At 53.0% G+C, this 27845-nt stretch overlaps 1 protein-coding gene across 6 annotated transcripts in view; it reads left to right on the top strand.

Annotated features, from left to right (window-relative positions):
* Positions 1-27845, top strand: part of SH3BP4 (SH3 domain binding protein 4) — a 96627-nt gene that overhangs the window by 4111 nt on the left and 64671 nt on the right. For 2 of the 6 annotated variants that reach the window (XM_071216042.1, XM_071216040.1), the window contains exon 2: positions 908-941. The exons of 3 other annotated variants lie outside the window; for them this stretch is intronic. The gene's annotated coding sequence lies outside the window, so the exon portion shown is untranslated. Of the gene's footprint in view, positions 1-907; positions 942-21150; positions 21180-27845 lie in introns of those variants that run through there. One more of the 6 variants, XM_071216044.1, reaches the window with a different exon arrangement.

Genomic DNA, 27845 nt, shown 5'->3' with positions numbered 1-27845 from the left:
CATGAAGTTTGCCCTTACACCATGAAAAGGGGATTGGGGCATATGAGGTCACTAGGATAAGAATAAGATTATAGGAAGGCTGTTAAATAAATGTAAGATAAGGGTTCCACCTTCCTCTTACAATTAAAAAAAATGACATACTAATGAGATTATTCTTACCTGCTCAGTAAAAGCGTGTCTTCGGGGAACTCTTTCCTGGTGCCTGGTTGCCTGACTCTTCTGAACAGATTGAAAAGAATCCTTTCTTTGAGGGGATTTTAGGGTTCTCTCTTTCTATTAAATCACTGTCTCCTTCCCCCTTTCCTCTCAGTTTGCATCCGTTGGAAAACCCTACCCTATTCTTAAGGCAAGGAGACCAGGAAAGTTTGCAGGTTTCTTTTTCTGTTTCCCTGAACCCAGTGGTGTGCTGGTTAACAGGCTCTACTTTAAAAACAAAGACCTTTGATTGTAGCATTTGCCAATTTCCTTAGTGTAAACATTTCCACCTCCCACTGTGACTGATTTCTGCTATCAGTGGCTCCTCCCTAAATATTTAAGAATCAGCTTGCTTCAGTAAGAGCCTTCAGCCTCCAGCACAACATACCCTTCCTCAGCCCCCTGGGCTGAACCATTATCTAATGCATGAAATAGTTGCCTGGTTTCTGCTGGGGCCCCATCAGCAAAGTGGTGCTAGGAAAGGGATTTGCATGTCATTGAGTAGCCTAACCTAATTTGGCCAGCAAGAGTAGAGTGCTTCAAATCCCAGAGGCATGTCAAAATCACCTGGGAGCTTTAAAACAAAATTCCCTTTCTAGCTCCCCAGCTGTCCCGCAGGTTGTATCAGAATCTCTGGGGCGGGGCCTGGACATTGTAGTTTTTCAAAGACCCCCAGGTGATTCTAATTTGTGTCCCACTTTGAACCTCACAGATGCGGGGAATTGTGCCCGGAGAAATTCCAAGAGGTAGGTTTGGGACTGAGCCTGGCCAAGGGGTTGAAACTTTTTCCTGGGTGGAGCCAGGGAAGGCTTTTCAGTGGGAGGTTTTTCTGGGCGTGTGAGGAGGTGCCTGATCCTGGGAGAGGCCAGTGCCCAGGACTTGGGAGTAGTCAGTTGCCTGTCTTTTCCCCTGGGGATGGTGGCTGACAGATCTGTTCTGCTTCGGTTGCTTTCTTTGTGGAAAGAGTCAGGATGAAGCGAGGCAGATGGCTCCCTGGGTGGCTTTGATGAGCTGATCTCAGGGGGGGAATGGGGGGGGGGGGGAGTCCAGAGGAGCGACCAGGGACCACCTGAGTCAGAAGGCTGATGGCTCAGGGACGGCTGCTGAGGCCTCTAAGCAGCCTTGAGCGTGGTCACATGCGTGTGCTGATTGTTTTTCTCCATCAAAATTAGCAGTAAAATTATTTCAGGACGGGCACACTTTCTTTAGAGGAGCCCAGCAGGTGGGAAGGGAGCTTCATTTGACTTCAGAGCGCGTCCTGGTCCGCAGTGCAGGCCCCCGGAGACCCAGATTTAAGGGGGTTCTCCTTTCAGGGTGCTGATGGGAGAAGGACCCCTGGAGAGAGGGCGGACTTGGGAGGGACAGAACCATGAGCCTGGAAGAGCTCACTGGGGATGTGGACGTGAAAAGCAGGGCCTGGTCTGGGCACCGCATGAGTATGGGACAGGCAGGTGCATCTGTGTCCTAGACCTGAGACTGGGTGGCTGAAGAGGAACAGACTGGGTTCTGGAAGCTGGGAGTCCACTCGACATGGCGCCCGGGCCGGGCCTCCCGGAACTCCAGTTCTGGTGGTGGCTGAACCGCAGTGTTCCTTGGCTCGTGGCATCACTGTCTGGCTGGCCACGTGGCCGCCTTCTCTGTCTCCTACTGCGTCCCTATTTCCCCTGCCAGGGACACTAGTCAGGTCCATGAGGACCTGTCCTGTTTGAGTTTGGAGTCACAGATCCCACTTCCAAGAAGGAGCAACGTTCATGGGACTTGGGGCTAGGACTTGAAGGCGTCTTTTTGGGGACCACAATTCAACCCATTACACAAGGCTAAGGGGAAGCCGTGAAGAAGCAGGTGGAGGTGGGATGCCCCTGACACCGAGGAGGAGGAGGTTAGGAGGGCAGGGAAAGAGGAGCCGAGAGCCGCATGGGAATAGGACACTTCCGGGGGAATGACCAGAGAAATAATGGGCTAGAGGACTGGAGAGCACTGGGTATGGCCTGGTAAGAGCTGTGTAATTGTGGCAGGAGGGAAACTTCTAGAAGAAAGAGAATACGACGTGTAGGACATTGAGAAAAATGTTAATGGTAAAAGAAAGAACCTGCCATCTGAGGGTGGTGAGACACGGTGGCAGGAACTCCTGGGGCTGGGTCAGAGGGACGGGGGTTCTGGGGGCTGGGGAGGCCTGAAGGGCTGACGTGGCCCGGAGCAGCAGGGGCAGATGGGGGGTCCCGTGGACTGGGGGGGCGGGCGCAGGTATAGCAGAGCATGATCACGAGTCCCTGTGAAGACTGGGGAGTGGGCGCAGGAGAGGGGTGCGTGTGGCTAGCTGTCGTGGGGAGGGGAGCCTGAAAGAACTTCCCTAAATACCTTCTCAGGTTGTAGATCGGCAGCTTTTTTCACGCCCCTTTGTGGAGGGCTGGTCGGGGGACTCCTGTGTCCTTAAGACTCAACCTGTGGGAACTCATTTGTCCCTCCCAGCCGAGGCCCCGTCTTCCGGGAGTAGTTGCTCGAGATCCAGAGGCTGCTCCCCGTGCCTGCCTCTGCCATGGTGTCCCCCTGCTTCCATTCCCACTGCCCTTCTGGACGGGACACTGCTTGGGGTGATCGGACACTGCCTGGGGGGCGGGGCTTGCATTTATCGATCTCTGCATCCTCAGTGCACAATAGGCCTTGACTCGACAATGAATGAAATGTCCAATGAGTGTCCAGTGAATGCAAGATTTGTAGACGGAGAGGGGCTGGCCGAGACGAAGAGTTAGTAATCATACCACCAGCGACAACTCAAACACTCTTTTTAGATGACTTAACAGTTTAGAACTTACAATACATGACTGAAGTCATTTCTGGCCTTAAGAATTCTGGCCTATGAATAATAATCAGCTTGCTTATAACTGCTGACAAGTGGCCATCCCCGTGGTTCTGTGCAATTTAATTTTTAATTTAGCCAGGCTTACCTCCGGCTTTGTTTACCCATTTTTATGGCCAGTGCCCTCTTTAAAAGGATTTGAATTTTTCATGGCTTTAGGATACAAACAGGTAAATGGAATATCCTCAGGTTGAATACACATTTGCGTTTTTAAATTACCCTAAGAATCATAGCTTGGGTTGAAAGTGGTATCAAACATTTGTACGAGCCCCATGCGTTAATGGAAAGTAGAAGTACTTATGCTTAAATCCGAGAATAATAATTGGAAGTGAGCTCATACCCATAAATAATGCATGGGAAGCGCTGGTCTGGGGCTAGGGCCCTGAGCTGCCACGGTAAGTGGTGGAGAGCGAGGCGCGTTGCCTACTGCCTGGGGCTGGCCTCGCCTTCCCCCTCTGCTCTCCTGCCCCCCCCAGTGGGGTGCATTATCATTGGGGTATCTTACAGAGGTTGTGATTTCCTCCCCCCATTGTGGTTTCAGAAATCAGCATTTAAGGGGTTCGGGAGAGGAAAGCTCTATTCCTGTTTTCATACTCCTCAGCAGGCACAGACCATCCCTCCTTTGTAGTGTTGAACTACAAAGTGAAGTGTTGAACCTCAGCACGACCAAGTGCAGGTGGTCAAGTACAAAGCAGCCTGAGGTGCACAACAGAAAGTCACGGCATGTGATTCCAGGCAAAACCCCACCAAGGACATTCATCCTGTTCTAATGTATTAATATTTTTGTTCCTAATCCATTGTTGGCCAACAGAGGAGGCTAAAATTGTGTTTTTGTGGACTGAAATATGAGAAGTCTCTTTTTTGTTTTGGTGACATCCCCAATGGCTTGTTGTCGGGACCAGTTTCATTTTGGGTGACAGCGCCGTGGCGAAGAGCTGGGGCTTGGGAGTCCAGCACACCAGTTGACCTTGGGCAAATTGTTGGACTAGGGTAGGGCTCATCTTTCTTACTTGTAAAACGATGGTACGACTCCTTGCCTCTTGGGAGAGTTAAAAGAGGAAAGGCATATAAAACGCTCCATGTCTCTTTAGCTGTGACTGAAACGGTATCGCAGTGTCTGTTTTGTCTTTGAGTTCTTCACAACTCGTGGCCTCTTCTGAGTCTCCTGCACTGTGGTTTATTCTTAAATGTTAAGTACATAGAGATTTTTGTGATGTTTCACCATCTGACTTAAGCAGGAGAGTAGGGGTTTGATATTTTTAGGTGTTCAGGCTGACCTTTCAAAGCCGGGGCCCCATGGCACGACGGGTTCGTGTCTATATAAGGACTAGGCCCCATGGATGTGTCACTCTGCCCCATTCCTCAAGTCCCAGGGGCCGTTTCCTCCAGCCGAGCAGTTCCTGGGAGGGGGTGGAAGATGTGTGCCATGAGGATAGCAGATGACGCTCCAGCCCCAGACCTGCATCTTGTGGTGGCCCTGGCTTGTCCCCTAGGGCGCCCAGCAGCAAGTTGGGTGGCAGAGGAGGCAGTTCTTGCCTCCTCTCCTTCTGGGCAGGAGGCATCTTGTGCTCTGTGCAAGTACTTTAGAAATATATGAGTTGTTTTGGGAATCACTTCACATGTTCATTTCGGAAACATTAGAAAATGCAGAAGGAGGAAAAAGTTCATGGCGGTGAAATTCTTCCACCCACGGTAACCACTCTGTTTACAGTTTTTGCATGGGTCTTTCAGATATTAAGCAAATACAAACCTTTGAAACAAAAACAGGATGAAAGAATAGGGGCTTGTTTTGTTCACTGTGTACTTGGCACGCAGCAATCTTCAATAAATACTTGTTGAGTGAATGCTTTTTAAAAACTGGGTTTTACCCATAATTGTTGTTGACTTCTTTATAGGTCTATAAATACACATTTGCATATTTGCATCCTCTTTTTTTTTTTAAAGATTTATTTATTTCTCTCCCCTTCCCCCTCATCCTGGTTGTCTGTTCTCTGTGTCTATTTGCTGCATCTTCTTTGTCTGCTTCTGTTGTTGTCAGTGGCATGGGAATCTGTGTTTCTTTTTGTTGTGTCATCTTGTTGTGTCAGCTCTCCGTGTGTGGGGCACCATTCCTGGGCAGGCTGCATTTTCTTTGACGCTGGGCGGCTCTCCTTATGGGGCGCACTCCTTACGTGTGGGGCTCCCCTACGTGGGGGACACCCCTGCATGGCAGGGCACTCCTTGCGCACATCAGCACTGCGCATGGGCCAGCTCCACATGGGTCAAGAACTGTGGACCTCCCATGTGGTAGACGGACGCCCTAACTGCTGGGCCAAGTCCGCCGCCCCTCTTTTTTTTTTAAGGAGGTACCAGGGATTGAACCCGGGACTCTGTACATGGGAAGCAGGAGCTCAACCACTGAGCTACAGCCACTCCCCATGAATTCTCACTTTTAATATCAAATTTGCATAGGTACATTCTCTTATTTATTTAACAAGTCACTGCCAGCAGTCAGTTTCCAGTAATTTGGGGCTTATCGACAACACTGTGAGAGAACATCTTGATGCATCCATCTTTCAGTACATGTCAGTTTCTCCTTAGAATACATTTCTTTGCTTTTAATGTGCTTAAAATCTATAACGAACTTCTAATTATATTAATTGTTGGGTGAATATATAATTGCGGCTCAGAAAAGTGCTTCACGGTGGAGTCCCCTAGGGGAGAGTTTGTAAAGCTCTCGAGATTTCAGAGCAGCCGTATTTCCCAGGCCCCCCTTTGGGGGACTTGATCGCCGATAGCCCACATTCTTCACGGGCGCTGCCTCGTGAGCATTGGGCGTTTGCAGGGTGGGGTGGGCAGAAGAAAGCCTTAATGCCCTAAGTACCCGCCTCCGTTTTAGGGTGCTCCCGTACATGCCAGCTTCAGAAACATTGACGTGGAAAGGAAACATGCCTTCGAGCCGGGGAGATGCTTCTGCTGGGAGGTGCCGGCGCCCGCCCTCCCAGGAGGGGGTGATGATGACATCCCTGCGTTCTGCTTCAAGAACCGTGGCTGGTTCTCCGGGGTCTTGTTGCCGGCGTCTCGAGCGGTTTGCAGGGCTCTCTCACTTGATCTGAAAAGATGGGCCGCGGTTCATCTGTCACGCGGGAAGGCGTGGCTTTGATCTTCAGGGCCTCCGGGCTTGTTAGGAGGAGTTCTTGACGCCTTCCCCCAAGGGAAGGGCCCAAATTCCGACTTCTGGCTGTGGCCTGGTGGCAAGAGAGGAAAACTAATTTATGGGTGGAATATTTTCTGGCCTGTCTCCTGAGCGTGGCTGTGCAAAGGGCCTGGCGCCTTCTCTGACCTTGGCACCCGCCGTGTCCATGAGTCATCTTTTGGCAGTCGGTAGCATGAGACGGCACTTTGGGGCCCTCATGAAACCCAAGTGACTAAGGCTTTTGGGGGTGAGGGACTGGCAGGCGTCCCCCAAATGCCTTGGAGGCCACCAGGAGGGCCGGGAACTCGCCTTTGCTCTCTTTATTAAGGGTACCAGGTGCACTGTCATGGGAGTGGGGGGTGGTGCAGCCCTTAGCCGGGGGCTGGGGTTCCACCACTTTTGTCTTTCCCTGGGACATTGTCCTGGCTCTCTTCCCCCCATCTGGTTAACTCTTATTTAACTTAAACTCGTTCGTTCATCTGCTCTGGCCAGCTGGGATCTGGAAGGACAAGCCAGGGACTGTGGGTGGTCTCAGGCGTTGGCAGGGAGAGGGGACTTCAGAGTCCACATGGAGATAAGATTATGCTCCATGAGGTTGACTGGGACATCAGGACAGGCTCCCCAAAGAAGCCTCACAAGGTGGCAACCTGCAGGCAAGGAACTGGACAGGGGCCTGCGGAGATGTCTGGGGACCAGGGGTGGCTGAGTTCTGGCAGGGGGGTTTGGTGGGTCCAAGGAACTGGGAAGGGGGCACAGCGGTGACAACTTTCTGGGAGCCCCTGGAAGGAGGCCAAGTCAGCTGGCTTGCTTGGGCAGGGCCTTTGTAGGCCTCTGTCACTTGTGAACTTTTATCCAATGGCACTAGGAAGGTTTGATTAAATGTGTGAGAAAGGCTCAAAAGTGGCCAGGGAAGCAACCTGTCCAAGGAGGTGACCCGCCATGGAGATGACCCATCCAAGGAGGTGACCATCCAGGGAGGTGACCCGTCCAGGAGGCGACCTGGCAGGCAGCACGCCCTCCTGGATCCCACCCAGTGCTTCTCCCTGCAGGACCTGGGGTGCAGCTGGGCTTTCTCCGGCCCGTACCCGCCTGGGCTTTGAACTCCTTGAAGACAGGGCCCTGTCTCACTCCCACCTGTGTCTTCGGGGCTGGGGCACCCAGTTTTCTTTGTGGGCAGTGAGAGAGGCAGATGTCTCTGGGCACCATCTTTAGTATTGAAGCTTTTGCACAGAGAATTTTCTGGTCCTCTTGGAAGGACCAATTGTGAGATTAGCAGTTTTTAAAAGTTCCTTCTATTATCAGAAACAAGGCTCCAGAACCTAGCAGGCTGTTGGGTGGTTAAAGGAGTCACAGCATTTCCACAGCCCAGGAGGACAGAGGTCTTGACGGATGGAGCTTTTCAAGGTAAAGCCCTGTCTTCGGAGGGATCCAGCACCAGAGCCGAGAGTCCCCCCTCCTGGTCAGTGGCTCCCGGCTCACTCAGCCAGCTGTCCGTTTGTGTGTCCCACCAGATGTGCTGTTAGTTTCCGGAAGTCACCAGGCGCCGGGGCCATTCCCCTCGACAGCCACATTCTCTGCACAGTTCCTGGCCATCCAGGGAGGTCCCTGTGTTTAACCCCAATTCGCTGGCTAATCCCATTTCTCCCTCTGGGAAGACGTGAACAGAGGCCTCCTGCTTCACCGGGAAACCCAGCTCCCCTCTACACACCCAGAATGCAGCGATTACTCTCTCAAGGTTACAAGGAAATCGCTAAAAGCTGGAAAATGATGTCATAAACACCGCGTTAGTGTCATTAGTGAAATTGACTGGAAATTGGCTGCTCGCTAAGCTTGGAGGCCGGTTGTTTTCTGGCAGGAAGAGGGGTTCTTTTCCACCCGGGGAAGGTGAAGGGAAGAGTGGCAGCAGTTCCCAGGGGGAATGCTGTTTGGGAAGGCTCTGTAACAGGTGGGGAGCGCACTTCAGACCAAAGGAACGTTTCACTGCTCAGATTATTGCAAATCATGCATTCCGGGCAAGCTCAGGTGGGCGTGACCTCAGAGGTACCGAGTTTTCCGTGTTGTCCATTCCACTGCTGAGAATTGAGAGTGGGCAGCTCCGAGTCCTTGCAAATCGGGCCTGAAAGGGAAGGTGCAGAAATAAGAACTGTCATCTGGTGGTGATCTGGGGTGCTCGGCTCCTGCCCCTGCCCCCACCCCCCATCATTGTCCGAAACAAAACAGTAAATTGAAAATGCTCTGGGAGAAAAGAGGAGGGGAGTTACCTAATACTCGTGACGCACCTTGCAGTGATTTAATCCTCATGAAAACCCAGGGGGTAGAGTCTTGCTCACAGATGATGAAACTGAAGTCGAGAGCCTAATTAACGTGTTCATCACCCAGCGAGTTCCGGAAAATACCAGGGAGGACATTGCTTTATGGATATGGTCTGAGGGGACCATTTCCCCAGAAACAGGAATGCTGAGCCTCTGTGTGTGGATACCCAGGCTGTGAGAGCCACAGGTTGAGAGCCTCAGAAATGACACAGACCTGACACTCGAGAAGCACATTCATGCATGAGCTTTCCTTGGGATGGGAATGGTGCAGTAACTCAGGTGCTGGCTGCAGAGTCCAGGGTGCAGGGACACCTGTTCTGGACAGGTGACACAAGGTTTAGAATTTCATACAACGCTGTTGCACGTTCTGCATTGGAGATACCTGTGTCTTTGGTACCGTCTTGACTCCCGGACCTTCCTTTGAATTCTAACACGCCAGCCCTCACCTGACCTATGTGGTGTGTCCTCTTCCATCATCCTCCTCGTCGTCATTTATCAAGCTGAATGCTAATGCGCCTCAGAGAGTTCAGAAATCAAGTCATGGTCATGGGCAGCCAATTGTCCTGGCATCAAACTGGATGGACATGGCCCGTCTGGCAGAGAGTGTATACAAACTTAGCTCCATTGCGCTGATGTTGTACCTGATAATAGGAGCTTGAAAAATAAGGAAGACTGCAGTTGCACTGTGCTAGCCAGGCATGTTTATGGATTCCCTCCCTCCCAGCGTCCTCCTTGCCGGACATCCATGCATAAAATGCACATGTGCATTATGCTTACTGGGGTCATTGAAGGAGGACTGCAGTGGAGCACGATGCTGCACGATAAACTCTTCATCCCCATGACACATAGGAGGGGAGGGGCTCTTCCATAGGAAACGGAGGCACCGAGGGGCTAAGGGGCTTGCCTGAGCTAGCAAGCTCAGCAGCCAGCATCTGAGCCAGGGCTCTTGTCCACGGCACATGGCACTGTTGCGCCTTCCTAGGGCAGGGAAGTCCCTCGGGAACAGGGCGCTTACCTCCTGCCGGGGATCTCCACCCAAAACGTGTGGCCTCAGGTGAGATGTGAGCACAGACAGGTGGATGGTTTGGGGAGACCGTTCCCACCCAAGAGCAGGAGCCAAGGCTTGGAGCATGGTGGGGCTGGGGGAGGACCCAATGCTGAGCCCCCCCCCACTTGGCTTTGCAGTCCCACACCTTCCCTCCCTCTTCCCACCTCGTCTCTCCTCCTTGGGGATCTCTGCTGCAGCCCTGAATGCCCCTTCTAGCCCCGGCACCTCCTCTATACCTTAGCACAAACATCTTCAAGTTGCTCTCTCTCATCTTCCCAGACAAATCCTCCTGTGGCCTGGGAATCCCTTACCCAGCTTCCTTCCCACAGTCCAGTTTCTTCAGCCCCCCGGGCAGTCGTGGACACCTTTTGCTCCTTCTCCTTCAGGCCCTGGCCTCCACGGAGGTGGGTGTGACTGAAGCCCCCCGAGGCCCGCAGTGCTGAGCCCTGCAAACCCGCCAGCCCTCCTCTTGGGAGGCGGTGGCCCTGCCTCCTCCCTGCTCCACATCCCCAGCAGAGAGTCATTTGTCAACGCCCCCCCCCCCACCCCAGACACCTGGTCCAGGTAGTCCAGAATCTGGCTCCTCGCGGCCGCAGGCGGTAGATGTTTTAGAGATAAATATGCATCACTAAGGAGCCTGCCCTTCAATATTTCCAGTTTTCTGTTGCTTTTCTGATTTGCTGTTAAATGCCTGTGGCAGTTTGAGATTATTTATGAATCCTAAAAGGAGAAAGATTGTGTTTGGAAACTAATCTGTTCCTCTGGGTATGATACCGTTTGTATTAAATTCAGAGGTTCTGAGTTTACTTGATGCAATAAAGTTAGGGCTTTTGATCCGACCATGTCAGGAGGTCGAGTCCCTGCCCCCTTGGTGGGCTGATATAAGTGGACACTCACTCCAGATGCACGAGAAGGGAGAGTTCTGTCGTGTTTGATCCTGGGTCCTGGGGAGAGTGACCCACTCACCTGGTAGTTTGCAGCTGAGGAGAACAGCAGCTGGAAAGGAACGCGCCCATGCCAGAAAGTGAGGTAGGAAGCCCCGAGAGACCAGGCAGATGTTGCCCGCCATCTTGCTTCAACACGTGGCCACTGACTTTGGTGAGGAAGTGCCTCTTATGGCACCTTGAGTTGGACTTCCCATGGCCTTGGGGCTATAAGCTTTTACTCCAAATAAATACCTTGATAAAGCCAACAGATTTCTGGTACTTTCCATCAGCACCCCTTTGGCTAACATAACGCCCCACTAAGAACTGGTGTGGTGGGGAAGCTCAGCAGCCCTGAGGGCTTGAGCGCCTGCCACGTTCACTGCTGCCTCCCAAGAAGTCCCAGTGGGCTTGTCGGGACCACGGCTTCGGTCTGGTGAGGGTGGTCACGCCCAGGCCCACCGGCCCTTGTTTGCTGCAGAAGAGGGAACTGTGAGTCGGGTGGGACTGGGATCCGGGACTCAGGTCAGCTCAGTGATAACGGTGTTGACTGATGGAACATTCCAGAACTTTCCCCTTGGGGAGTTTGGACTCTTAACCATTGAGAGGAAGTATTTGGTAATAGCATCAATAGAGCCACAGGATAGGGCATGAGGTTAAGTTTCCATGGTGGGACCTCCAAAGTGTGACCCCTGATGCCTGCTGTGGGCAAGGGTCCCCCAGTGCCTAGAGCTAGACTTACCTGGAAGGGGTTGTGTGTGTGTGTATTTACATATTTTTCAATTTTTTCTTCTTTATGTGTACCTATTTTGTTAACATCTAGTACTGCTGCATGGGGGCCGGGTGATATCCTAGAATTTCCTACTTTGTGGAGTTTGTCGAAAATATCTTTGACCAAAAATGTTTGCAGCACTTGTGAGTCTCCCTTGAATACTTGAAAAGCATTTGTACTTTAGGACACAGATTTTGATGTAAATCAGTTAAATTAGGCTCATTGATTCTGGGATGCCTTTCTACAGCCATATTTTTTTTGTCTGTTTGAACTGTCAGATTGCTTCCCATTAGGATTATGGTTTTGTCATTTTCTTTGGATCACCATGAACATATATTCTTCATATGTTTTCGTTCTTTCAGCCTAATTAGATCTTTCTGTTCTTTACAGTTTTATCAATATAAAAACCCTTTCTTTTGTGTGTATTTAACATTTTCGTCCTATTTTTCACTTTTTCTGGTAGGCTTTTATTGCTACCCTTTCTCAGTCAATCTGTGTTCATTTCGTTTCACATATGCAGTGTATAAGTGATTATTCTGCTGGGTTAAACAGCCTTTTCAAGATCTTCCCTATTTGGTGTAATCATATGCATTTGGCCCTGTTTTATTTCTGCCTCTTACTTGAAGGGGTGCTGCTTTTTTTTTTTTTTTTCCCCTCATGCTTTCTTAAGTGCACCCTTCCTCTGTGACCTGGAGGTAAGCCTACTAGTTGTTACCTGTATTAAAAGAAGAACATTTAACTTTAAGTTACTTATGAGTGTCAAGATGGAATTCAGTGGTCATGGGGCGCCACTGCCCTGGCCCCCCTTCCAGTGTCCCTGGGGAAAGTTGAGAAGATTAATTTCCGAAGGTTGAATCTGCAGTCACATCACCCCATATATTTGCTGCTGAGGATCTAATTAGTGTTCTCTCCAGTATTCCGTGTGTGTGGCTTTGATTTTGTATGTTGGGTGCTTTACTCTGTGGGTGACTTTGGGGTGTTCGTCCCTTCGGTCTCACCCCAGACAGAGTCTTCACGGTGAGCGCTAACGGGTTCTCGTGCGAGGAAGCAGCTGCATGATGTCCCGCAGTGCGGGCAGCTTTGTGGTCGTGGCCTGGTCTCTCTAGGGGGACCCCCCCCCCGGCCTTCCTTCCTCTGTTGACAGCGAGCCATGTCAAGTGCCGGCCGCGAGCCAATCACGCTGTAGTTCAAGGCCTCGGCCCATCTCCACGAACTGGAAACGCGGACCCCATCGTGTCTCCCTGGCCCACGGACCATGGGGGCTGTCTGGCTTCACGGAGCATCCTCCAGCGGCCCTGAGGGTGCCGAGGATCTTTCCCCTGCACCCCTGCCTGGCAGGGCCCTCCTCAGGGGCTTTTCGGACTCAGTGTCACCCTCCTCCCACCGTGACCCCCCCCAGCCCCTCCCCTTCGCACGGCTGGGGGGAGTGATGGCATTCCCGATGTTGTGCAGCCATCTCCACTGTCCAACCCTTTTTTTCATGACACCCCCCATTGTGGCAGTGCTTGTGTCAGCTGCGGGGTTGCTCAGAGCACAAGAGAGCCGTGACTGATCTGGGGGAGCAGACGGGCAGCGTCGGCCTCACCTTGTCCTATTTCGGGGAGCCTCTGCCTATCTCTGAGCTTTGGTTTCTCGTGCGTCAGCATCACTTGGAAGTTCAGAATCACCTGGAAGGTTCAGGATCACCTGGAAGGTTCTCTGTGACTGGGTGCCTCCCTGGGAGACTCGGCTGGCCAGGGGGTGCTTTTTTTTTTTTTTTTTTTTAATTCATTTTTTAAAAATATTACATTAAAAAAATATGAGGTCCCCATTCACCTCCACCACCCCCACCCCACCACTCCCCCCACAACAACACTCTCCCCCATCATCATGACACATCCATTGCATTTGGTGAGTACATCTCTGAGCACTGCTGCACCTCATGGTCAGTGGTCCACATCATAGCTAGCCTACACTCTCCCACAGTCCACCCAGTGGGTCATGGGAGGACATACAGTGTCTGGTAACTGTCCCTGCAGCACCACCCAGGACAACTCCAAGTCCCGAAAAAGCCCCCACATCTCATCTCTTCCTCCCGTTCCTCTGGGGGTGCTTTTGTGTACCTCCTCTGTAACTATATTCAGCCGAGGTGAATGTGTCTCTCGGATTGTTTTATTCCTGAGATGACAGTTTTTAGAGTCTTTGGTGGACTTCAGTCTTTCTACTATAAGAATAATTTGCACTTTCTGTAAAATTCCACATTTTACAGACACACACCCCCTGGAAGTCTGCAGCTCATGGGCTTTCACAGCCTCCCCAGGCCGGCCCCGAATTCCTCCAGTTAATTCCATTTGGTCGCGGTGGATTCTTCCGCTAACTTCTGTAGCTTAGATTTCCATGTCTGCCTCTGCAAGTGGGATTTATGTATAGTTCTCTTTTTTTGTTGATTCGCTTTGGGGGATCAGAATCATGGGTCTTTTTTTCTGAAAAGGAATTGGAGATGGGACTGATTTCTTTCTTTTTTCCCCGCTGCCATCGACTTGTCTTTTGGGCAGATGTGGAACTCGGTACGAGGCCGGCACTGGGAGGAGGTAGATGTAGTGCTGGCTGGAGCGTGCGTTGGCCAGACCCAAATTTCTTCAGTAACTACATGTAGAAGGTGGTATAGGCATATGGCCTCCCCTGTTTTAAGTAGCAATTACTCAACTTTTCTGTGGAGTTTTTTTGGACACGCCTTTTGAATTACAAAAACTGCTTCTTGTAAAAATTAAAACCAAGAGAATTGTCTTAGATGATGTGTGTTTTCTTCCATCCCACATTTTTTTGTGTCTGAACAGGAAATTTGAAAGAAGATCCTTCCATGAAAAGTGGAACTAAGCTCTCCTCCCAGCAAACCACGTTCACAATTGGAAATTAAAGTCAATATCTTTGAAGTATTTTGTAATAACATAAATATATAATGACGTAAACATCACCGTTTAGATTTGAAACCTGAGACTAGAAGTCTTCCAGTGATTTTTAAAGATTCGCCTTTATGGTCTTTGTTGATGAATAATAGATGCTTATTATAGAAGATTTAGAAAATAAAACATGTAGAAGAAATTAAAAATCATCTGACTGCCTATAATGCCATTCCTATGAGATAAATCGCTATTGACATTATTTAAAAAATGGGATCATTCTGTGTCCAATTTCTGGAGCTGCTTTTTTCCCTCAGCAGTGCACGGGGTGCAGCATTCTCTGGCCACATTAGAGATCCCGCCGTCCCAGGCCTGAGTTAGAATGTCATCTTCTGGGGGAATTGTTCTCAGAATTCTTGGTGACCCTTCATTGATTTCAAGCAATGGTTTGCTCACCCTGTGAGCCTCCGGTTATCACATTTCACTTCCAATCTTGCTCTCTTCAGCATCTCTAAGCAAGATATACAGCTTCACTTTGGAGACATAGTTCTAGCACTCTGTTCTGAAATCAAATCAGCGCGGAGTTATTGACCGCCTGTTATGTGGAAGCCACCGGTTTTCAGGCACTTTGAGCCCATGGGAAAAATACACATGATATCCTGTCTTGCTCAGACAGTCATGCTGTCTTCCACTTAGGTCTGGATGACCAGCAGCCGTTCTGCTCCTTTCTGAAACCTGGGTTTTTGGGGCCACTGGGGCCCCAAAGTGGATTGTGCAGGTGAGTGCATCTGGAGGTGCTTTTCCGGGCCTGGTTTGAGAGGAGTGGGTAGGAAGTTCACTGGGACCTCTGGGGACAGGGAATGTGTTTACTCATCTCGGTGGGTCAGCTGTAGGGGTGGGCAGGTGCCAGCGCTCGTCGCGGGCCTTGGGGAACCCAGGTGTCATTTTGAGGTTGGCCAAGGTCTTGAGCCCGATCCCCCTCTGTGCCTCCTAATGCTGCATTGGGTGGGGGCAGCTGTGCCCCCTGGATGCCCCAGCCCTCAGGCCTGAGCGCTGCCTCCACCCTGCCTCTGGGCAGGGCTGCATCTGGAAACATTCAGCTCCTGCCCTGGCGATGGGCTGGCCCCAAGCCGCACTCCCGGCGCTCTGTACTCGTGAGGTTGGGGCTCAGCCCCCTCGCCGGTCTTACAGGGACAACTAGATGCAGCTGCTGGGGCATGGGGACAGCGGCACGCTTAAGTCAGCAGCCAGTGGGCCACGCTTCTCCAGCTTCCTCCTACCTCCTGTCGCTCCTCGTGCCCAGGTACGTACCTGCTCGTGCCCAGGTGCATACCTGTTGATGCCGTGGTGCTTTTCGCCAATGGCTGGAAGGAGGGGAGGGCTAGTTGGAGCTCGGGTGGTGTAGTTCTTGTTTGGCCGCCCCACCCGTGACATGGCCTCAGCTGCACTGGGTTCACAAAGCCCTTCCTGCCTGGGAGAGTCCGGTCAGTGCCCGCCCCCCCGCCCCGGAGCAGCTGAGCTTGGCCCAGCAAGCAGCATTTGGGGGAACGGGAATGGTGAAGGGCATGGTGAAACGAACTTCTCTGAATTAGTTTTGCGCGTGAATTGAAGGTTCCTAGTGGCATCGAGCAGTTTTGTTTGAGAGAGCCTCTCCGGACACAGGCATTTTGGTACTGCTTGAATTTGCTGCCTCTCTGTAGCGGTGACAACCACAACAACGCAACCCCCGTAATAATCAGTGTTTAGTGCGTGCCCAGCTGTGCTGAGCACTCTACCTGCAGCTGCTGCTATGAACCCATTTTACAGATGGAGAAACTGAGGTGCTGGGAAGTCAAGCCACTTGGTGCAGGTCACTGGGTCAGGACATGAACCCAATACCTGGGCCCACACACTGGGCACCTAAGCCTGGGGTCTGCTGTATCCAGTGTGTGAATTCGGTTGTGTACCAGAGCTTCTGTTTACCCCTTACTGGAGCTTGGCATTTCTGGGTTTCTTCTCCATTGTAAACACGCCTGAGCATGTCTCATCTTAAACACAACGACCTTCCAATCTATCACCCATCATGTGTGTCGTAACTAACAGTTTTGAGCATGTCCACTAGTCTCTAGCATGCTTTCTTCCCCCAGTTAATCCTCATACCTGAGAGGAAGGTACTGTAAATGTCTTCATTTAGCCAATGGGGAAACCGGGGCACAAAGTGGCTCACCCAAGCTTTGAGGGTCAAAATTGAAAGAAAGTACTTTGCTACAGAGCCAGTGCATGACTTTTAACCCCAGCCTCCAGCTACTTTCCTGCTTCCCTTCACTTAAGAGTAGCTTATAGGAGGATGTTTTCTTTCTCCTTTCTCATCTCTTTTATTTTTCAGCCCAGTGTTTCCAAGCCCCCCAGAAACCAAACTGACAAACGACCCCAGAACACCCAGAGCCCCCCTGGGTCTGCGGCTGAGTCCATCGCCTTCAGGGTACATGTCATTCCTGGGAGCCGGCCTCGGTTTCCTCTGGGCACCCTTCATTCTGCCGCGCTTATAGTCAGCTCCGAGTTCCAGGAGCTAGTGTCAGCCCTCGTGGGGGAACGGGGCAGGCGCGGGGTGTGAGGGCTTAAAAGTTCTCTCTTCTGTGTGGCTGTCTCCAGCTAAGTCAGGGCTCCTTTATCTTGGCCTTGGGCTGGACCTGCTTGTTTTGTTTTTGTAAAATAGGGGCTTATATTTGAGTGGCTGGGCCCAGTGGTCAGGATTAACACTGTCGTGATCAGTCACCTGGGCTGCCACCCTCGATGTGACCCAGGGAGAAGGGCACCTCCCTCTCTTCTGCCCCAGCCTGTAGCCCCAGCCTGACAAATCCCAGTTCACGGGCATTTTGTAGAATACTCCCCCAGGCCTCAGAACCGTCAAGGTCAAGAACAAGGAAAGTCTGAGAAACTCTGGTCATGGCCAAGAGGAGCGACTGTGGCATGGTGTGCTGGTGGGGATCCTGGGACAGAAAAGGGTCCCTGGGGAAAAACAGAGCAAGTCTGAACCAAGCCTGCCCTTGAGCGAGTGCAGTGCCGCATCGGGCCGGTCTTTAAGACAGATAATTGAGCGGTTGGGGGTGGGCTCTGGGGTACAGCCCCTGGCCGGGCCTCTGCACCGCCCGGTCTGCTTCCGGACCAGGAGCCCTGCCCGGGAGAGGCCGGGTCCCTCACTGAGTTAGGGCCTCCCTGCTGTCACTGCGTCCTTTGTTCTTCAGTGGGGCAGAGTTAGAGGCGTGTGGCTCACCTGGCCAGTGAGGGAGCCGGCTTCGCGACACAGGCGCGGATCATCATTTTGCTGGGGAATTTGAGAAGGGGACCTGGGCGGCGGGGACAATGGGCGCGTTTGTGAGCTGCTCCAGCACTCCCGAGTTCAGTGCCGCGGGCTTCGGGACAGAGAGACAGGCGGCGGGTCCACCGGTCCCAGGACCAGCCAGGGGTTGCTGGACGTCTGTCCTCCCTAGACACCGATGACAGCATGTGCACGGCTGCACCCAAGCATCTGCCGCCAGGCCGTGGGCAGGAGTGAGCTCCGTGTCCTCCCCAGCTCTCCCCTTGGCCCCGTGCGAGTAACTCCACACACTGAACTTGAGTTTGTAGTCTGCTTGGGCAGGAAGGCTTTCCTAGGGGAGCCAGCTTCGGATGGGACCCAAGGCTGAATTCCGGCTGATCCTTTAGCCTTCTAGCACAGGCTTCTCAGAGTGTCCCTTGGATGCACTGGTCTAGGAACCACACCTTGACTGGCCTGAGGCGGGTTCAGCAGAGGGGGCTTTGGGGTGGTGAGCGTGGGTGCCGCTCGGAGGAGTGGGGCTCGTTCTCTGCTCCTTGGGGGCTGGGACCCATCTCATCTGACATTCTCCCCAGCTGCTTGTCCATTGTGGGCTTGGAATGAAATTTTGTGAGTAGGTCAAGGCACGAATTGGGAAGCAAACCTGAATGTGAAAGGAGGCATGAGGTTCCAGTGGGTAGAGGGAAAAGGGTACAGGTGGGAGAAGTGTGGAATCTGTACAGTTCGAAGGTGGCCTGTGTGTACAGGTGTGGTTCCGTCACCAGGTAACAACTGCAAACACTTTTGCAGCACCGACTGTGGGCCTAGCTCCATTCTAAGACCTCGTGCAGATCCTTCACACCCCACAGCGGCCTTGCGAGTTGGATGCGGTTTTTTGTGTCTTTCTGTAGATGAGCAAGGCAAGCTGCAGAGAAGCCCTGTGCTGGCTCAGGGCCCCTGAGTACGAAGGGGTGGAGCTGGCATCAGTCTGCTCTGAACCACTATATCTTGGGTCTCAGTGGGACGTGACATTGCCTGGAGGATGTGTTGACCCTGAAGGGTGTAAAGCCAAGGTCACAGTCCCTGCCCCAGTAAGTGGGGTGAGCACGAGCATCTCCGCCTGGCAGTCCAGTGCGTGTTTGCACGTTTGCACGCTGCTCGGCCCCCAGAGGCTCCTGTTGGCTGCAGGCTTGCAGGCGTTTTTGTTTTTTTTTTAAAGATTTATTTTTTAATTTATTTTTTATTTTTTATTTTTTTTTAAGATTTATTTTGTTTGTTTATTTAATTCCCCTCCCCTCCCCCGGTTGTCTGTTTTCTGTGTCTTTTTGCTGCGTCTTGTTTCTTTGTCCGCTTCTGTTGTCGTCAGCGGCACGGAAAGTGTGGGCGGCGCCATTCCTCGGCAGGCTGCTCCCTCCTTCGCGCTGGGGCGGCTCTCCTTATGGGTGCACTCCTTGCGCGTGGGGCTCCCCCACGCGGGGGACACCCCTGTGTGGCACGGCACTCCTTGCGCGCATCAGCACTGCGCATGGGCCAGCTCCACACGGATCAAGGAGGCCCGGGGTTTGAACCGCGGACCTCCCATGTGGTAGACGGACATCCTAACCACTGGGCCAAAGTCCGTTTCCCTATTTTTTAATTTATTTCTCTCCCCTCCCTGCCCCCCACTTGTCTGCTTTCTGTGTCCATTCGCTGGGCGTTCCTCTGTGACTGCTTCTATCCTTGTCCTTGGGCGTTCCTCTGTGACTGCTTCTATCCTTATCAGGGGCACCAGGAATCTGTGTCTCTTTCTGTTGCGTCATCTTGTTGTGTCAGCTTTTCCGTGTGTGCAGCACCATTCCTGGGCAGGCTGCACTTTCTCTCGTGCTGGGCGTCTCTCCTTCTGGGGCACACTCCTTGCATGTGGGGCTCCCCTACGCGGGGACACCCCTGCGTGGCACGGCACTCCTTGCGCGCATCAGCACTGCGCATGGGCCAGCTGCACACGGGTCAAGGAGGCCCGGGGTTTGAACCGCGGACCTCCCATGTGGTAGACGGACGCTCTAACCACTGGGCCAAGTCCGCTTCCCCTGCAGGCGTTTTAGAAGCCTCTGTCTGGCCCATGCATTCTAGAAGCTGGTCCCAGAATTTGTGCTTTTTGTAAAACACAAACGTGGGCTCCTGGCTACCTCTGGACATTGCAGTTCAGTAGCCAGGAGGCCTCAGGAACACGTTTGAACTTCCTCTTGGGGGACTGCTGTTCACCTGCAGTGTCCATCCTTCTCTGCTGCCTGGGCTTTGCAGAAGCCCCTTCTCACCGCTGTCTCCACCTCCAGCCCAGAGGATGGACCTCACAGTTCAGGTAAAAACCACAACATTCCACGTCCGATTGTGGAAGGAAACACCTCCGAATTCCTGAAATGCTTTAATTGTATTAGACAAAACACATTTTTTTGGTCACTTCCTTGGCTCTTCAGCAGGAACAGGTTGCAGGGTTCTTGGAGGATTTTTAGGGCGTTGAGCATCCAGACATCTGTTCCCCGGGTCCCTCTGTCCTTTCCAGGAAGTCGCCCAGATGTGGGGCAGGGGTCTGGGAGAGCAGGGTGGGGCGGCGCCGTGGGCTGGCCCTTCTGCCCCAATGGTGGCTCCGTCACATGCACGTGATGGGGATGTATTTTAGTTTAGTTTAGTTTTATTTTTTTTAAGATTTATTTTATTTATTTCTCTCCCTTCCCCCCTTGCCCCACTTGTCTGTTCTCTGTGTCTATTTGCTGTGTGTTTTTCTTTGTCTGTTTCTGTTGTTGTCAGCGACATGGGAATCTGTGTTTCTTTTTGTTGCGTGATCTTGTTGTGTCAGCTCTCTGTGTGTGCGGCACCATTTCTGGGCAGGCTGCACTTTCTTTCGCACTGGGCGGCTCTCCTTACGGGGCGTACTCCTTGTGCATGGGGCTCCCCTACGCGGGGAAACCCCTGCATGGCACAGCACTCCTTGCGCGCATCAGCACTGCATGTGGGCCAGCTCCACACAGGTCAAGGAGGCCCGGGGTTTGAACCGTGGACCTCCCATGTGGTAGATGGATGCCCTAACCACTGGGCCAAGTCCGCTTTCCGTGGGGATGTATTTTGGCATTTCCTCTCCTTGTCTGGAGACGAGGCTGTCCATTCACTCGGCTAGTCCTGGGGAGCTAGTAAGTGGAGGATGGGGTGTCCAACGTGGATGGAAGGTGCAGGGCCTGTCCCCGCCCTGTGTGCAGCCCGGGGCTGCAGGGACCCTGTTGTCTGTCCTTGCGCCCCTCCGGCCCCTGTGCAAGCTGGGGACACAGTCCTGGGCAGCTGGTGCCCATGGCCTGGCATGGGGAACACTCCCTTTAGGCTCCATCCACTGACGGCATCACATCTCCCCGCGAATGTGTAGAAAGCTCTTTTGTTACTGACGTTGGCACAATTGGACCATTGCCGTGGCCAAACAGGATGTGGTTCTGGGCTACTCCCAAATTCCTACAATTGATTGTTCTCGCTTTCAGCTTTCGCTCTAGAGGTACAAACCCCCACAGTAAGCAGGGTGCTCCCAGTGCAGAGGCCGGATGCTGCGGCATCCACGGCCTGCGTCTAGAGTCAGGGGAGGGAGTGGGCAGGTGGTGGGCAGACTCACCGGCCCGGGAGGAAGCGGGCACCCAGGCGAAGCCAGCGGCCTTTGAATTTGGTTTGACCAGTTGGGAAAAGGCGACTTGCCTTGTATGGAGCTGGTCCTCGGCTTTGCAGGGCAAGGTGAGCAGGAGGTGGGGACGCCCATGTAGGGTTTATCCTCAGCATCCCATGGGGTGTCAGGTGTCCAAGCCAGGTGGTCCTGAAACGCTGAGTAGATAACCCATCCTGGGAAATCTGGGGGCGAATAGAGCAGCTCAGTGCATGCTTGCCTACCCCGCACCCAGGCCGAGAAATGGAAAGTGGCTTTAACCCTGACGTTCCCTGATGACCCCACCCCGGTCTGTCCTCCTCCCACTCCTCCCCCCTCCCCATGGTCATCCCTACCCTGAATTTGGCGGTTGTCATTCCCTTGTTGTTTATAGTTGTAACCGCATGGGGTTGAGCCCCTAAGGCACATCGTTTGTTGTGCTCACACCTTCATACAAATGGGGCCAGTACAGTAAGTCTGCATGGCTGGGAGATGCCGAGATGGCCCCCACCAGCCGCACCCCCCGGTGGGCTCACCCTCCTGGCACTGCCTCCCCGGGGCTGGCCAAGCCACCTGCTTCTAGGGTGAGATCAGGTTCCACACAGCCTTCGTTTCTGTCTTCCGGGCTGGCTTTGAAGCAAGCTGCCCTTTTGAGAGGCCCACCTGGCAAGGGTCTGGGGCGGCCCTCGGCCACCAGCCAGCAGCATCCCAGGCCCCCTTGGTGCAACAGCCCCTGAGGCACCAATTCCTGCCAGCGGCCACGTGCGCTTGGAAGCGGTTCCTCCCCCAGCCGAGCCTGGAGGGGAGCCCCTGGCTCGGGCCGAGGCCATGCTGCAGCCTCGTGAGAGACCCTAAAGTGGAGCACCCGGCTAAGCCCACGGGACTGAGATGAGAAGTGGGTGGCCCTAGGTAGCTAATATCATGTTCTTCTGAGAATGGCTGTGGTTTTTTTGCTGAACATTTTGTTCTTGAGGTTCATCGGGGTTGATAGTTTTCCTGACTGGTTTTCCATGAGATGTTGGTACCTCCCTTGCTTGATTCATTCGGTATTTTGTTCTTACAAACAGCACAGGAACATCCTAGCACGCGCGCGCCAATGCAAATTACCCAGTGGGTCGTGCCTGCAGATGGGCCGTGGACGTCCGGCTCCGCTTTCCGCAAACGGTTCAGGTTCATTCTTGTTCCTTCACGCCCTCCTCACCGCTTGAGAGTGTCTGACCTTTCATTTTGCCAGGAGGTCTGCTGGGTGTGAGATGGTGACTCGTTTGCTTTTAGTTTGTTTCCTGATTCTTTACCACAAGCTTAAGTCTATTGGCTATTCTGGTTTTGCCTTAGGTGAAGATCCTTTTTGTGGTTTTACCATTTTTCCTAGTGAATTGCAGGAGTTCTTTAAATATTTTGGGAAAGGAGGCTTTCTTAGATTGTAAGCCTTGCAAATACTACCTTCCGCTTTGTCACTTGCCCACAGGAGCTTTTAAAATCGAGCCAGGCACATTCTGACCTTTCCCTCAGGGGAGCGGTTTGCAGGACTGTATTTTGCTGTTTGCAAGGAGTTCCCAGCTGTGGCCTGCGATTCCTGACCTTTGGAGGGCGGAACCGGGCCTGTGAGCTAGGGCTCCTCTTAGGGCGACCGACCGCCTCCCTAAAGCGCGCTGGCTTTCTCTTCTCTAGCCCGGGAGTGCTTTCCTGTTCAAATAACTCCTTTCGACCTTAGTCATTCTGGAACAAGTGAGTGAGTGGGCTGGGCCGGGGGCTGCGTCAGCCTCCGTGGGCCGCGCGTTGGTGTTGCAGTGTGCGTTCTCGTGCACGCCCTGTGCTGCAGGGGAAGGTTCGGGTTCCCTGGAAGTGGCCGCTGTGCTGCAGAGGAATGCAGGGTCGGCCGGGTCCGAGGTGAATCTGTCCAGCGTGTTCCAAACGCCGCATTCCTGGAGAAAGTTAAAATTAGAAAAAGCTGCTACATTTCCTGCCATTCAGTCACAGTTGGCCTGCGCGTGCTTGCACAAGGATTCTTCTGGTAACAATCTGGAGTTGGTTTTCTGGCGGAATGTGAGGTTGAAGTCATGCTTCTCCGGAAGGAGCCGACCTGTTTCCACGGCGAGCTTTGTTGTCCGGCGCCGCAGCTTCAGTTCCAAGTTCTTGGAGAATTACACCCGCACGGAAGAATATTGTTGAAACAATTCCTTTGAACAGTTTGCAAGAGAAATTCTATTTCACATGGTTTTTTTTTGGTTTGTCTTTTAAATAAACAAAAAAAACCAGACAAACACAATTCACCTCTTGATGCTTCCCCTGCTGTACATAGCTGCTATTTCTGGCTTTCTTGCAGTTATTTATTTATTAATTAAAGTTCTTTAGAGGGAAGTAAACGTCTTAGAGTAGATCTCTTTGACAGTGAAGGAGTGGGCACAGGGGAGCCCAGGGAGCCTGGCTGCCGAGCTCACCTCCGTCCCTGGGAGGCTCTGCTGCAGCCCCCTCTGTGAGGTTGGACGTCTGGGGAAGCCCCTGTGATGGGCACCAGACCCCCCCTTGAGGGGTGCAAGATTTAGCAGATAAAATGCAGGACACCCCTTTGCATTTGCGTACTCGGGACGTCCTTACACTAAGAAATGATTTTGTGTATTGAATTCAGGTGTGCGCAAGCCTCACGCCCTGGCTGTCACCTGCCGGCCTCTCCCAGGTGAGAAGGGCGCCACCTGCCCTCGGCTTGCCTGTGGCCTCGCCAGGTTGACACACCTCCTCCTCTGGACCCCTTCCACGGGCCGGGGGCTCTGCTGCCCCTTTCACGGTGAGCTTGCAGGCACCTGGTCGTGGGTTGTGTTGTGCCCATTGTGTGGATGAGGAGGTTTAACAGCCTGTACCTGCAGCAGCGCAGAGCTCCTCTAGGGCCCGGGCAGGGTTTGAACTCTCTGTCTGCCCAAGTCGAGGCCTGAGAGCCGGAGGGCAGGGAGGACAAAGCGTGTCACCTCCCAGGAGCACAAGAGCTCGCAGCAGCTCCGCGGAGGCCCTTGAGGCCCTGTGAGCTCAGCCATGCTGGACCCTGGGCCTGTAGGTATGAGAGGAAGAGGTGTCCAAGCGGTGGGGGCACCTGGGGCTGGGAGAGGTAGTTTCTGCAGAGTAGGATGGGGAGTCGATGGAGCAGGAAGGGAGTTTGAGGTGGGGCTGCTGACCTAGCTGGAGTGAAGGGAAAGGACAGCAGGTGCTCCGGAGGCTGGGGCAGGTGGGAGAGAGCCTGACACGGGGCAGGGGCGCCTGCCTTGCCGACGGGCAGGAGGACGTGCGCCTTTGAGCTCCCCGGGGGAAGCAGTGTTCTGGGTGAGGGGGTGCTGGGATAGGCTTGGGGAGAGAAGATGGAGGCTCCAAAAAATCACAGGTCCCTGGGGACTTTGCTTTCGCTTCAGGCAACAGTTACTGTTCCCTGGGCATCTTACAGGAGGCCAGGTGCAGCCCTAGGGCCTGGAGGCCCTGACTCCTGGGCTGGACAGTGTAGCCTGTGAAAATACAGGAGCCGATTTCTTGGGGGGATTCTCTAGCAAGCACCCCAAGGGGCTTCTCCTTCAGCTCGTCCACAGCCCAGCATTTGGGAAGCACCGAATCTCTGTCCTTTTATTTGCTTTTGCACGTGTACTTTGAGGATTCTGCGGGAGCCATTCCACAGCTGTTGATTGGATGCCTGCTGTGTTCCCAGGGGTGCCAGGAGCTCAGGTGAACAGCAAAATTCTTGCCTTCACGGAGCATTTATATTCAGTCAGCAGATGACGGCAAAAGAGTGTCGGGGGGGCTGCAGCGTGAAGGGTGTGCTGCCCTTGAGAGGGTGGAGCGTTGGGCTGACGACTCCCCAGGGTGCCGCGTCCTGATCGGACCACCCTGTGCATGTTCGAATAGGGCACAAGGGACTTTGCAGGTGGGAATCTAGAGATGGGGCGCTCGTCCTGGAGTATCTGGGTGGGGTGGGTCACGAGTGTCCCTGTAAGAGCTTGGCGGAGGGAGATTTGACGGGCAGCAGAGAAGGCCCTGATGACGAACCCAGAGCCCTGAAGATGGAGGAAGAGGCCACGAGCCAAGGAGGAGAGGCGGCCCCTGGAGGCCGTGAAATTCAAGGAAACGCGTTCTCCCTGCAGCCTCCAGAAGCGCCTAGCTCTGCCGACAGTTGACTTAGCCCCGGAAGACTTCCCTTTGGACTCCGGGCCTCCAGAACTCCAAGAGAATAACACCTGTGTGGTGTTTTAAGCCACTGAGTTTGTGGCGTTTGTAAATTGAATTGGTGAGCCGTGCGAAGGGAGGACTGACTTGCGGTCCTTCCGGCGGCTCTGGGTGGGTGGAAGGGCAGGGTGGGCTGACCAGGTCCAGGTCCACGTGGAGGCACAAAGAGTTTGGGAACCATGGGTGCCAGGGAGCCCTCAGCGTGGACCTGAGCCTCCAGTGCCTCTGTATAATCACACACACACACACACACTTATACACATATATACATACACATACACACACACACTTATATTTATTTATTTATGTGAAAATGTAAGTGGGGGTATAAATGCTCTTTACTTTTCTCCAGATTTAGCTGAGTATAAATGTATCTTATTAATGGAACAGTGTACTGCTTGACTTTCTAAATGAGGAATTTCTGTAAGTACAAAGTAGCCTACTGGATGCAAATAGAACTGACCAGGAATGCTCATTTGTATCACTCAGCTATGGGTTTGTGCCAGTTTTCCATTTGTTACCTGTCCTGGTTTGTGGGAACCCCGCCCCCCCCAAACAGCTCCTGAGGCAAGGACCTGGGTGCTGATATTTGGAGGGAGGTGCTCTCTGCAAGTAGGAGTGGGAAACCGGGAGTGTGAGCGAAGGAAGGAGGAAAAGCAGATCGAGGGTGAGTAATTGAGCTCTTGGCCACCACGGGCAGGGGGGGCTCCTCCGCACGGGGACCCGCCTGTGGAACCGGGAGGACATCCAGAATGGGCGCCTGCGGATTCCACTGCAGAATATCTTGGCAGCACGGAGAGAGGCTGTCCGATTGGACTCGGGGTTCATGGCGTGGCCTTGAGAGTCCAGACTTGGCAGGGACTGCTCACTGTGGATAATAAGGAAGTCAGATATTTTATCTCCATCCAGCCAGAGCTGGGACAGCCGTCAGGGTCGGCCTGGGTGGCCACCAACATCCATCAGGCAAGAGATGTTCAAAAGAACACGGGAAGGTCACGTGTGTGTGTGTGGGGGGCGCAGAGATCACAAGTGTCTCCCCCTCAGGGGCCCTTTTTGACCCCTGCGTGTGGCGTCCTCTCAGTTGGTCCATGCTTGGATACCGCTCAGCCCAGGTGCCTTTCTCCGTGTCCCAGGATCTCTTCCCCTCCCTCTAGGACTTCTCTCTCCATTTTGCTCTATACTCTTAGGAACAACTTCGTTTGGCACCTTTGCTTCAACCTCATCCTATTTAGCTACTACTGTCTCTTGGTTCCTCCTTCCAGAGTGAAGGACCCAAGGTTTTCTATTTCCTTTTTTCTTTTCTTTTTTGTCTTTAAGGAGTAGACGCTAAACAAGGATCTGTGAAATGATGGAGTGATCTGGTGACACTCTTTAACCTCATGTCCTTCAAAGCCAAGTAAATACCGGCCGCAAGAGTTGGCCCTGTGTTTATAGCTCTGCTAACCTTTCATGGCTAATGCATGGTTGCTTGCGCTGAAGATGGTAATAAGTATCTAGAGCATTCACTAGGTCAAGAGACTAATGATACAGTCTCGGGTGGCTCTCTTGGGGAATGGAGCACAGACCCTTTCGTGTCCTGTTCCTACTACCTGGATAGATGTCTCAGACAGGACCCCATTCCACCTTTGTTTCTGTCTGAACCGTGGCTGGGGGTTTGGGGGACTGTGATGGGCATGTAGGTGTGCCCTTCGTTTAGCCTTCCTGCTGGGCTGGGGTGGTTGTCACTCAACTCTAACTAGTGAAAGTTTCCCACCACGGCAGAACACACGGAGGAGGATAGCCAGCCATGGGCTTGGCTTTTGAAGTTTGTATTTAAAAACCTGGGGGAGAAATTGCATTTGTTTATGCGTCTCATTTAAAAGTAGGCTAGTCCCTGAGGTGGGGGGCTGCCTGGCATCTCGGGATAAGGCTGTGTGCCCCCCTCCATGAAAAGATGGAAAACGGAGAGTTCATTTGGGGAAACACTGAAAGGCACAGAGTGGTCCTCTGCTCTGCATCGGGCCTTAGGCTTCACAAGTGTCTGTTTGGAGATTCCATGTCTGACCCGGTTTCTCCGTAGGGTCTGAGAGTGTGGCTTGTGATCCGAAGAGGGTGAGCTGTGACATGGGGTCAGATGAGTGAATTCGGGAGCTTTTGATGCTCTTACAAATAAGCGACCTGCCCTTTGTGCTCTGGCCAAGGGTGTGTAAACGGCGAATGCTGCCGCAGTGCAGCAGCATGGCCGAGGCCCCCGGTGTCCTCCGTGCAAAGCTGAATCTCGGCTGGCAAGCAGTCGGGCATGCAGGGGAATTTGGACCTTTTGAAAGGCCCACTTGGGTGGCGCCGGGATGCGATTCTCCCTCTCTTGTCTCTTTCACTGTTGCTAAGGTGAGGGGTTGCCGGGGTGAAGACTTGACCCCTGGAATGGGAATCCGGTGTCAGATGGCTGCGCTGCCCAGCAGACCCCGCGGGTCCTAGTGGTCCCCGGCTCTCCCTGCTGTGGATGGAGGCAGCGCTGTGGAATTCAGGGTTAGTTTATAGGGTTCTGGGAGAAAGAGGTCAGCAGTGATCCCCGCATG

This window comes from Dasypus novemcinctus, chromosome 7 (assembly GCF_030445035.2).
Source record: "Dasypus novemcinctus isolate mDasNov1 chromosome 7, mDasNov1.1.hap2, whole genome shotgun sequence".
Taxonomy (NCBI): Eukaryota; Metazoa; Chordata; class Mammalia; order Cingulata; family Dasypodidae; genus Dasypus; species Dasypus novemcinctus.
The sequence above is the reverse complement of the archived record's forward strand: the minus strand, read 5'-3'. Positions and strand labels throughout refer to the sequence as shown.